At 43.6% G+C, this 12,805-nt stretch overlaps 1 pseudogene; it reads left to right on the forward strand.

Annotated features, from left to right (window-relative positions):
* The first annotated feature begins 1,158 nt into the window (after nucleotides 1–1,158).
* Nucleotides 1,159–2,098, forward strand: LOC107969907 (small ribosomal subunit protein uS5-like; annotated as a pseudogene).
* The last annotated feature ends 10,707 nt before the right edge of the window (nucleotides 2,099–12,805 follow it).

Genomic DNA, 12,805 nt, shown 5'->3' on the forward strand with positions numbered 1-12,805 from the left:
ACAAGAGCGAAGCTCTGTCTCAGAAAAAAAATAAAAATAAAAACTGAAAGCAGTGTCTCAAAGAGATATTTTTATGTCCATGTTCACAACAGCATTATTCATACCTGGGAAGCACCCCGGGTGTCCATCAGTGGATGAATGGGTAATCAAAATATGGTGTGTACATACAATAGAATATCATTCAGCCTTAAAAAGGAAGGAAATTCTGATACATGCCACAATATGGATGAACCTCAAGAACATTATGCTTAGTGAAATAAGCTAGCCACAAAAAGACGAATACTGTGTTATCCCATTTATTTGAGGTACCTAGAATAGTCAAATTCATAGAAAGAGAAAGTAGAATGGCGGTTGCTAGGGGCTAGGGAGAGAGGGGGGAAGAGAGAGTTGTTGTCTAATAGGTACAGAGTTCCAGTTTTGCAAGATGGAAAGAGTTCTGGAAATTGGTTGTACAACAATGTGAATATACTTAAAAATAGTTGAAAAGATAAATTTTATGGTATTTGTATTTTACCATATTTTTTAAAAAGAGAGCACTAAACTGGGAGACAAAAGACCAAGGTTGGAGTTCTTGGTTGTTTTCCACAGATAGATCAGTCTCAAGGAATTTGAGACTTCCTTGAAACTCAAGGAAGTACTCAAGGAAGTTGAGTAAAGGAAGCTTCTTTACTCATTGTTTCTGTTAATTCATCTTTAAACAGGATAAAAAAGACTGTGGAGTCTAGATTTGTATGAGGATCAAATAAAAACCAAAAAAACAAACGTTTAAAATAATTTTTTGAGTTGTAGTTGTTCTCAATATTCCAGAGCCTCTGATCTCTTGATATTTGTTACAAGTTTCACATCTTATTTCATAATGAAATGCTAAAGATGCCTCAGCAATAGCCAATTGACTTCAAAGGTCTTGTATGAGGAATCCTTTTAATTTGGGCTATTCACCTTATAATTTGGTCCTGGGAAAACAGCAACTAAATAAACTTTTATGAGGACTATTGATGATCTAAGATGCTAATTATCAATGTAGTTTAGCATGAACTAATGAAATACAAGCTCAGGATTTTCATGTTAGTATAAAAAAGCTCTTCTTCAACAAATCCCCAAATGGCGGATGACGCCTGTGCAGGGGGGCAGGGCGTGGGGTGCGGAGGTCGGGCGGAGGCCGGGCGGAGGCCGGGCGGAGGCCCCCGCAGCCCTGGGAGGGATGGGGAACCGCGGTGGCTTCCGCGGAGGTTTCGGCGGTGGCATCCGGGGCCAGGGTCACGGCCGTGGACGGGGCCGTAGCCGAGGCCATGGAGCTCGCAGAGGCAAGGCCGAGGATAAGGAGTAGATGCCCGTCACCAAGCTGGGCCACCTGGTCAAGGACATGAAGATCAAGTACCTGGAGGATGTCTCTTCTCCCTGCCCATCAAGGAATCTGAGACCATTGACTTTTTCCTGGGGTCCTCTCTCAAGGAAGAGGGTTTGAAGATTATGCCGGTGCAGAAGCAGACCCGCGCCGGCCAGCGCACCAGGTTCAAGGCGTTTGTTGCCATCGGGGACTACAATGGCCACGTCGGTCTGTGCGTTAAGTGCTCCAAGGAGGTGGCTACTGCCATCCGCGGGTCCGTCATCCTGACCAAGCACTCCATTGTCCCCGTGCGCAGAGGCTACTGCGGAACAAGATGGGCAAGCCCACACCGTCCCTTGCAAGGTGACAGGCCGCTGCGGCTCTGTGCTGGTGCACCTCATCCCTGCACCCAGGGGCACTGGCATCGTCTCCGCACCTGTGCCCAAGAAGCTCCTCATGATGGCTGGTATTGATGACTGCCACACCTCAGCCAGGGGCTGCACTGCCACCCTGGCAACTTCGCCAAGGCCACCTTTGACACCATCTCTAAGACCTACAGCTACCTGACCCTCGACCTCTGGAAGGAGACTATATTCACCAAGTCTCCCTATCAGGAATTCACTGACCACCTCGTCAAGACCCACACCAGAGTCTCCATGCAGAGGACCCAGGCTCCAGCTGTGGCTACAGCATAGGGTTTTTATACAAGAAAAACAAACTGAATTAAGCCTGGGGAAAAAAAAAAAAAAAAGCTGGTCTCAAATTAGGGGCCAACATGGAAGAATTAATATCTGTTGAGTACTTACTAAGTGTCAGGCCCTATAGATGTTACATGCATTATCTCATTTAATACTCAACAACAGCCTTGTCAGGTTAAAAGTATTATACCCATTTTATAAACAGGTTAACGAAGGCTCAGAGAGTGTAAGTCACTTACCCAACATAACCCAGTGAGTAACAGAGATGGAATTTGAGCCCAAGTCTGTGTGAATCTGAAGCCCATATTCTTTCTACTATGTTACAGTGCCTCTGAAAATATATTTAACTGTGCCTACTTCTAATAGAGTTTATGATAAATGATATATATTTGATGTTTATATATTTATATCAATTATTTTACTTCATCATTACAAGTAAGATAGACTATCTAGGGATGATTATCACTACTTTACAGATGAGGAAACAGATGGTCAGAAAATTTAACTTACCTAGCTTCAGACCAGTAAATGATAATAACAGGGCTTGGACACATGTACCGCAAATCTCAGACTCCTACTTTTTCCACATTGGCGTATGAGAGTAGAATTTTATCTATATTTTACCTATGAATTTTCTTTCTTTCTTTTTTTTTTTTTTTTTTTTTTGAGACAGAGTCTTACTCTGTCGCCCAGGCTGGAGTGCAGTGGTGCAGTCTCGACTCACTGCAACCTCTGTCCCCCAGCTTCAAGCGATTCTTCTGCCTCAGCCTCCCAAGTAGCTGGGAGGGATTACAGTCGCCTGCCACTGTGCCCGGCTAATTTTTGTATTTTTAGTAGAAATGGGGTTATATCATCTTGGCCAGGCTGATCTTGAACTCCTGACCTCATGATCCACTCGCCTTGGCCTCCCAAAGTGCTGGATTACAGGCGTGAGCCACCTCGCCCAGCCATATCTATGAATTTTCTGGTTCTAACTTTTTTTAATAGGAGCAAAGAGTGGACATCTTGACAGTCTTGCACTTCTGTTTATGCTTGGACAGATTAAACACATATGTTTATCCCTGTTCACTCCCCAAATCACTGAAGTGACAGTGAGTTAACATTTTTAGGGTTACCAGTCTACAGACAAAGAGAATAAGAAAGAAATCAATAGCAGATTAAGGATATCAACACATTTTTGGAAGATGGAAAACCATAGCTGAGCTGAGAAAACAATTCTAAATGTTTGCTGAGGGTTATACTAACAAGGGACAAACAGATTCGTACTGCAGAACACTAGAGTGTCAGGACTGGGACAGAGCAGATCAGAGGTGATGTGAGAGGCAGAAGAGAGAGGGTTTGGCTGAAAGCCTTTATAGGAAGTGAAACTGCCAGGTCTTTTTCTCCATCCTACTCACTTAGACAACTACCCTTTCATCTCCCTAGCAGCCCCTGGGACAAAATTGAGGTAGAGAAGTTCCAGACACTGAGATACCAGGCACAGCTAAAGATATAATAGCAGGGAGGCTAAGGTAGGAGGATTTCAGACTGAAAACAGAGATTAGATGAATTGTCTACATGCTGAATGGTGAAGCGCACTCAGTCCTCCTGCTGAAATTTACTCCAGGAATGCTGACAGCAAGGCTTGTATTCTCCAGGCAAGATATCAGGGAATTAATTTTAATTAATTAACCCCAGAGGAAAGATCTATACATACTGATATTTGAGGTCCCCCAACAAAACACCTAGGTACCGACTTTATCATCCTACAGATAAACTTCCTGTTAACATAGAGCTTCCAAATACTTAGTGACTCACTCTTAAATATGAAGAGACAACAAAGGGTCACCAGATATTTAAGATAAACCTCCACCAGGAAAGACAGCATCAAATAGAGAAAAAAGAAACTCAAAGGGAACAGAAACTGAAGAGAACAGAAAAATATTTTTAAAAAACAATAAGCAGTCTATGAGAGATAATAGAAAATACTGCATCCATAAAGCAAAGATAAAATGCTCTAAAAAAAATAGAATAAGTAACAGCTCTGGGGAATTAAAAATATAATAGAAAAATTGGCTGGGCATTATGGCTCATGCCTGTAATCCCAGCACTTTGAGAAGCCAAGGTAGAAGGATTGTTTAAAGCCAGGAGTTCAAGACCAACCTGGGCAATATTAGATAGACCTCTTCTCTGCTAAACATTCTTTTAAAAAGAAAAATTAGGCTTGGTTCAGTGGCTCACGCCTGTAATCCCAGCACTTTGGGAGGCCGAGGCGGGCGGATCACGAGGGCAGGAGATCGAGACCATCCTGGCTAACATGGTGAAACCCCATCTGTACTAAAAATACAAAAAATTAGCCGGGCATGATGGCGAACACGTGTAGTCCCAGCTACTAGGGAGGCTGAGGCGGAAGAATGACATGAACCCAGGAGGCAGAGCTTGCAGTGAGCCGAGATCACACCACTGCACTCCAGCCTGGGCAACAGAGCGAGACTCCATCTCAAAAAAATAATAAATAAATAAATAAATAAATAAATAAATAATAAAAAAAAGAAAAAAAATTAGCCAGCTGTGGTGGCTCATGCATGTGGTCCCAGCTACTTAGGAGGCTGAGTCAGGAGGGCTGCTCAAGCCCAGGAGATGGAGGCTGCAGTGAGCTATGATCATGCCACTGCACTCCAGCCTGGGCAATACAGCAAGACCTGTTCTCAAATAATAATAATAGAAAAATAAATAATTTATCTAAGTCTTAATATATAAAGTTGAGGAAATCTCTCAGAAAGTAGAACAGAAATACAAATGGAAAAATAAAAGAGAAAAGATAATTAGAGGATGAATCCATAAGGTCGACCATTAGATTAACAGGAGTTCTGGAAATACAGAAGAAATGGAAGAAAATTACCAAAGAAACTGAGTTTCCAGAGTGGCAGAGCCTGCTGAGTGCCCAGCATAATGAAAGAAAACAAAACAAAGGAAAAACATTATGGCACATAATCATGAAATTTTTTAACACAAAGGATAAAGAGAAAATCAAAAATCTTGGTGATAGGAGGTGAGGAGGGGGCAGGGAAAGGGCAACAGGTTACTTATGAAAGAGCAGGTAATAGGAATAGCATTTTTGTCCGTAGTAACATTAGTGGCTAGAAGACGATATAGGGAGGCTTTCAAAATTCTGAGAGAAAATACGTTTTCAATCTAGAACTCCTATACTAAGCCATATTATCAGTCAAGTATGAGGAATAAATCAGTATATTTTTAGGCATGCAAGGATCAGAAATTTACCCCTCATCCCCACATAACTTTTCTTAGGAAAGCACTGGAGGATATGCTCTAGTAAAACAAGAAAGACAGAAAAAAAAAATCCTAAAATTTGTATGGAACAAAAAGTCCAAATAGTCAAAGCAATCCTAAGCAAAAAGAACAAAGCTAGAGGCATCACACCACCTGAATTTAAAATATACTGCAAGGCTCTAATAACCAAAACAGCATGGTATTGATATAAAAACACAGACCAAGAGAACAAAAAGAGAACCCAGAAATAAATCCACGTACAGCCAATTGATTTTTGACAAAGGTACCAAGCACATACATTGGGGAAAAATGTTGTTGGGAAAACTGGATATCCATATCCAGAAGAATGAAACTAAACTCCTATCTCTCACCATATGCAAAAAATCAACTCAAAATGTATAGGGAAAAGAAAGAGAGATCAGACTGTTACTGTGTCTATCTAGAAAAAGGAAGACAAAAGAAACTCCATTTTGATCTGTACTAAGAAAAATTGTTCTGCTTTGAGATGCTGTTAATCTGTAACTCTTGTCCCAACCCTGTGCTCACAAAAACATGTGCTGTATTGACTCAAGGTTTAAGGGATTTTGGGCTGTGCAGGATTTGCTTTGTTAAAAATGTTTTTGCAGCCAGGTGCAGTGGCTCATGCCTGTAATCCCAGCACTTTGGGAGGCCGAGGCGGGCAGATCATGAGGTCAGGAGATCGAGATCATCTTGGCTAATATGGTGAAACCCCGTCTGTACTAAAAATACAAAAGATTAGCCAGGCGTGGTGGCGGGCGCCTGTAGTCCCAGCTACTCGGGAGGCTGAGGCAGGAGAATGGCATGAACCTGGGAGGCGGAGCTTGCAGTTAGCCGAGATTGAGCCACTGCACTCCTGCCTGGGTGACAGAGCAAGACTCCGTCTCAAAAAAAAAAAAAAAAAAAAAAAAAAAAAAAATCACACCTGTAATCCCAGCACTTTGGGAGGCTGAGGCGGGCAGATCATGAGGTCTGGAGATCAAGACCATCCTGGCTAACACGGTGAAATCCCGTCTCTACTAAAAATACAACAAATTAGCTGGGCGTGGTGGTAGGCGCCTGTAGTCCCAGCTACTCGGGAGGCTGAGGCAGGAGAATGGCATGAACCCAGGAGGCAGAGCTTGCAGTGAGCCGAGATCGTGCCACCGCACTCCAGCCTGGGCGACAGAGCGATACTCCTTCTCAAAAAAAAAAAAAAAAAAAAAAAAATGTGTTTGCAGGCAGTATGCTTTGTGAAAGTCATCGCCATTCTCCATTCTCTATTAATCAGGGACGCAATGCACTGTGGAAGGCCGCAGGGACCCCTGCCCAAGAAAGCCTGGGTATTGTCCGGGTTTCCCCCGACTGAGACAGCCTGAGATACGGCCTCCTGGGGAGGGAAAGACCTTACAGCCCCCCAGCCCGACACCCGTAAAGGGTCTGTGCTAAGGAGGATTAGTGAAAGAGGAAGGCCTCTATGCGGTTGAGATAAGAGCGTGGCATCTGTCTCCTGCACGTCCCTGGGATTGGATGTCTCAGCGTAAAACCAACCATATATTCTATTCTGAGACAGGAGAAAACCACCTTATGGCTGGAGGTGAGACATCATGGCGGCAATACTGCTCTGTTACTCTTTACTGCACTGAGGTGTTTATGTAAGCTTAAACATAAATCTAGCGATTGTGCACATCCAGGCACAGCACCTTTTCTTAAACTTATTTATGACACAGAGTCTTTGCTCACATGTTCCTCTGCTGACCCTCTCCCCACCTTCACCCTATAGCCCCGCCACACTCCCCTCGCTGAGATAGTAAAGATAGTGATCAATAAATATGGAGGGAACCAGAGACTAGTGCCAGTGCAGGTCCTCACTTGCTGAGCGCCGGTCCCTGGGCCCACTTTTCTTCCGCTATACTTTGTCTCTATGTCTTATTGCCTTTTCTCAGTCTCTCGTCTCCACCTTGCGAGAAATACCCACAGGTGTGCAGGGGCAGGCCCTCTTCATCTGGTGCCCAATGTGGGTTCCTTTCTCTACGGTGAAGATACGCTAGAGTGTGATCATTGAAGACAAATCGACGAGAGATTCCCGAAGACTTCCATGGTCAGCCTTGCGGTAAGCTTGTGCACTCAGAGAAACCCAGGGTAAGAATGGGTCAAACTGAAAGCAAATATGCCTCTTATCTCAGCTTTATTAAAGTTATTTTAAGAAGAGGGGGAGTTAGAGCCTCCACAGAAATCTAATCATGCTATTTCAAACAATAGAACAATTCTGCCTATGGTTTCCAGAATAGGGAACGTTAGATCTAAAAGATTGGGAAAAAATTGGCAAAGAATTAAAACAAGCAAATAGGGAGGATAAAATCATCCCACTTACAGTATGGAATGATTGGGCCATTATTAAAATAGGTTTAGAATCATTTCAAACAGAAGAAGATAGCGTTTCAGTTTCTGATGCCCCTGAAAGCTGTGTAATAGATTGTGAGGAAGAGGCAGGGACAGAATTCGAGAAAGTAACGGAAAGTTCACAGTATAAAAAGGTAGACGAGTCTGGCTGGGCGCAGTGGCTCACACCTGTAATCCCAGCACTGTGGGAGGCCGAGGCGGATGGATCACAAGGTCAGGAGATCGAGACCATCCTGGCTAACACAGTGAAACCCTGTCTTTACTAAAAAAATACAAAAACTTAGCCGGGCGTCGTGGCAGGTGTCTGTAGTCCCAGCTACTCGGGAGGCTGAGGCAGGAGAATGGAGTGAACCTGGGAGGTGGAGCTTGCAGTGAGCCGAGATGGCACCACTGCACTCCAGCCTGGGCAACAGAGCGAGACTCCGTCTCAAAAAAAAAAAAAAAAAAAAAAGGGTAGAAGAGTGTAATGGCTCAGTCAACGGAAAATGTTGACTACAACCAATTACAGGAGGTAATATATTATGAACCATCAAAATTGAGGGGAAAAGGTCTAGAACTATTGGGGCCATCAGAGTCTAAACCACGATGGCCAACTCCTCCTCCCACAGTTCAGATGCCCGTAACATTACAACCTCAAATGCAGGTTAGACAAGTACAAACCCCAAGAGAATATCAGATAGAAAAGGATAGTCTCTATCACAGCAATGCCAATCCAGATACAGTATTCACAATATCAGCTGGTAGAAAGTAAGACCCAACCGCCAGTACCCTATCAATACTGACCTCCAGCCGAACTTCAGTATCAGCCGCCCCCCAGAAAATCAGTATGGACAGCCAGGAACGTTTCCAGCACCACAGGGCACGCACGGCGATATAGCCTCAGCTGCCCACTATGAGACTTAATCCTACACCACCACCTAGTGGACAGGATGGTGCATTACATGAAATTATTGAGAAGGCAAGAAAACAAGGAGAGATACTGAGGCGTTTTAATTTCAAGTAATATTAGAGCCCATACTACCTGGAGAAGGGGCCTCCCCAAGCTGATGCCAGATATGAGTCCTTTTCTATAAAAATGCTAAAAGACATGAAAGAGGGAGTAAAACAGTATGGACCCAATTCTCCTTATATGAGAACATTATTAGATTCCATTGCTCATGGAAATAGACTTATTCCTTATGACTGGGAAATTTTGGCCAAATCATCACTCTCACCTTCTTAATTTTTACAATTTAAGACCTGGTGGATTGATGGGGTACAACAACAGATCCGCAAAAATAGGGCCGCCAATCCCAGTTAACATAGATGCAGGTAAAAAATAGAAAAATTAAACCACAAAAAATAGAAATAAGAAAAGACACATTAAAAACATTAAATGACTTTCAAAAATTGCTAGGAGATATTAATTGGATTTGGCCAATTTTAGGCATTCCTACTTATGCCATGTCAAATTTGTTCTCTATCTTAAGAGGGGACCCGGACTTAAATAGTAAAAGAATATTAACCCCAGAGGCAGCAAAAGAAATTGAATTAGTTGAAGAAAAAATTTGGTCAGCACAAGTAAACAGAATAGATCCCTTGGTCCCACTCCAACTTTTGATTTTTGCTACTGCACATTCTCTGACAGGCATCATTGTTCAAAATACTGATCTTGTGGGGTGGTCATTCCTTCCTCACAGTACAATTAAGACTTTTACATTGCATCAAATAGCTACATTAATTGGTCAGGCAAGGTTATGAATAATAACATTGTGTGGAAGTGACCCAGACAAAATCATTGTTCCTTTAAACAAGGAACAGGTTAGACAAGCCTTTATCAATTCTTGTACATGGCAGACTGGTCTTGCTGATTTTGTGGGAATTATTGACAATCATTACCCAAAAACAAAAACCTTCCAGTTTTTAAAATTGACTACTTGGATTTTACCTAAAATTACCAGACATGAACCTTTAGAAAATGCTCTGACAGTGTTTACTAATGGTTCCAGCAATGAAAAAGCAGCTTACATTGGGCCAAAAGAATAAGTCATCGAAACTCAATATCACTGGGCTCAAAGAGCAGAGTTGGTTACAGTCATTACAGTGTTACAAGATTTTAATCCGCCTATTAATATTGTATCAGATTCTGCATATGTAGTACAGGCTACAAGGGATGTTGAGACAGCCCTAATCAAATATAGTATGGATGATCAGTTAAACCAGCTGTTCAATTTATTACAACAAACTGTGAGAAAAAGAAATTTCCCATTTTGTATTACTCACATTCAAGCACACACTAATTTACCAGGGTCTTTAACTAAAGCAAATGAACAAGCTGACTTACTGGTATCATCTGCATTCATAAAAGCACAAGAACTTCATGCTTTGACTCATGTAAATGCAGCAGGATTAAAAATAAATTTGATATCTCATGGAAACAGGCAAAAAATATTGTACAACATTGCACCCAGAGTCAAGTCCTACACCTGCCCACTCAAGAGGCAGGAGTTAATCCCAGAGGTCTATGTCCTAATGCGTTATGGCAAACGGATGTCACACATGTATCTTCATTTGGAAAATTATCATTTGTCCATGTGACAGTTGATACTTATTCACATTTCGTATGGGCAACTTGCGAGACAGGAGAAAGTACTTCCCATGTTAAAAGACATTTATTATATTGTTTTGCTCTCATGGGAGTTCTGGAAAAAATTAAAACTGACAATGGGCCAGGATACTGTAGTAAAACATTCCAAAAATTCTTAAATCAGTGGAAAATTACACATACAACAGGAATTCCCTATAATTCCCAAGGATAGGCCATAGTTGAAAGAACTAATAGAACACTCAAAACTCAATTGGTTAAACAAAAAAGAACTCTCCCTTTCCCTCTCCCTCTCCCCCTCCCTCTCCCTCTCTGTCTCCATCTCCCGCTCCCCACGGTCTCCCTCTCCCTCTCTTTCCACCGTCTCCCTCTGATGCCGAGCCCAAGCTGGACTGTACTGCTGCCATCTCGGCTCACTGCAACCTCCCTGCCTGATTCTCCTGCCTCAGCCTGCTGAGTGCCTGGGATTGCAGGCACGCGCCGCCACGCCTAACTGGTTTTCGTATTTTTTTGGTGGAGACGGGGTTTCGCTGGGTTGGCCGGGCTGGTCTTGTTATGCCCAGACCGTTAGTTCCCGAAAGAAGACCACCACAGTCCAGAGTCAAAGCCAAGCGGCAAGGATCTTTACTACAAGTTCGAACCTGGTCCCTCCATTCCACAGCATACAAGAGGGCCCTGAACAATGCGAGTGTTTGCTTTTTATAGCCTGAAAGTTACAGGGGAACAAAGGAATTCTTTTGGTTCCCGCTCTTTCAGTAAAACTTTGAACGGCTGTCCCCTTATCGGAGACTTTCCTGGTGGTGTTTGTACTAGGCTCAGGAAGTTTGAGAGATATATGGCGATATGTGGTGGGATGGGAGGATGGGATGTGTTTGTACTGGGCTTGTTTGTTTTGAGCCCGGGGCTGAGGAATGTGCCCGGCTCCTTTCATTCCCCCCCCCTTTCTTTTCAGGTATTTTTTAGAGCCAATCTTTGGTCTTATAAGTCTGATTCTGTTTCAGCGTTTACAGGTTGGTATTGGGCTCTGAGGACCATGAGTTGTACAGTGTTAAACCTTTCTTTAACGAACCGCAAAATTCTGTTAACAACACAAGGTCCTATGGTAAGAAGAAATAGTAGACTCAGCAGGGGTCCAAGGAAGGGGGCTAACAGAGAAAACATAGATGAGTTCCACCATTGGTCTGCAGCTAAAGCAAACTGCCGTGTTCTTACTTCTGTGCTTAACTTGCGTAACTGTTGGACCTGGTCTTCCACAAGCCCTGATTCATTTATGTAGAAACAACAGTCTTCCTTTAGAAACATACACGTTCCCCCTTTTTCAGCAGTGAGTAGGTCTAAGGCCCTCCGGTTCTGCAAGGTTACCTGTGCTAGGGACGTGAGCTGCCGCTGGAGGGAGGCAAGGGACTCAGCTGACTCCTCCATAGCAACGGCAAATTGTTGGTACAGCTTGTTACTTTCTATGAGGGTGTGACCTAGGGCTCCCCCAGCCAGTCCGGCCGCCATGAAGGATGCGGTGAGGGAGATTCCTGCAATGAGGGGGAGAAATATGGCTCGTGCAGGTCTCGGTCTAGGGTCTGGGTGAATAACAGCACTAGTCCAGTTACCGGTATACCCTAGGAACTCGCCGGCAGTAAGTAGAGTTAACCGGGGAACTAATGTGACAGGAAGACACAGTAGGTTGGTAACAGAGGGGCTTGATAGGTTTTTAGATAATGTTCCATTACACCAGAAGAATATGCCTGACGGAGCCCTTAAGGTGATATTAGGGGGCATTGCAGTGATGCTGCAGAGGCTGGAATTAGTTCCTGAGAAACAGTAGGGAAACTTTTCTTGACTGGGGTTTAGGTATAGTGGCACGTTAGGGATAGGGGCATATGAGAGGTTTTGGTGGTTGTTAGCTTGGGCAGAGGTGGAGGATCCCCATGGCAGGGGGACAGCGGTTAGCGGTGGACACCCTAGAGTGGCACACAGAAAGCAGCCAGACAGGCTGTGAAGTCCTGTAAGGTTGGCAAGTTCTAATCCTTCTTGCAATAATTTTAACCAGGAAAAAGGACGTAAATCTTGTGTCAGGCGGTTTTCTTGTCGCTGGATATTTCCATGGACCAGGAGCTGTACCTGCACTAGACCCCGCCACAGATAGAGGTGACTGCTAGGCCATGTGGAGGCGGAGGAGTAGTATACAGCCCCGTGTTGAGGCGTGGTCCAGCGGGAGTTCCAGGGGTCTCTAACTATCCATGTATATGAAAGGTCTCTATCTCGTCTTCGATGGAAGGGCCATCTGGGATCTATCTGTTCTTTTCCACCCCACCATTGGTATTTATGGATGTTACAATAGTTATAAGGGCAGCCGGCACTTTGGTGCCACTAATAGTGCTTACAATTGTATTTAGTCTGATCATACTCGAAGCATATTATTGGTGCCACTGGTTTGGCTACTGGGAAATCGGTAAAATTTAGTAAAATTGGGCTATTGCACCCTGAGGAGGGGCAATCTGCACTGGCCACTAATTTCCCGGGCTTATGAGG

Source organism: Pan troglodytes, chromosome 21 (genome assembly GCF_028858775.2).
Source record: "Pan troglodytes isolate AG18354 chromosome 21, NHGRI_mPanTro3-v2.0_pri, whole genome shotgun sequence".
NCBI classification, from domain to species: domain Eukaryota; kingdom Metazoa; phylum Chordata; class Mammalia; order Primates; family Hominidae; genus Pan; species Pan troglodytes.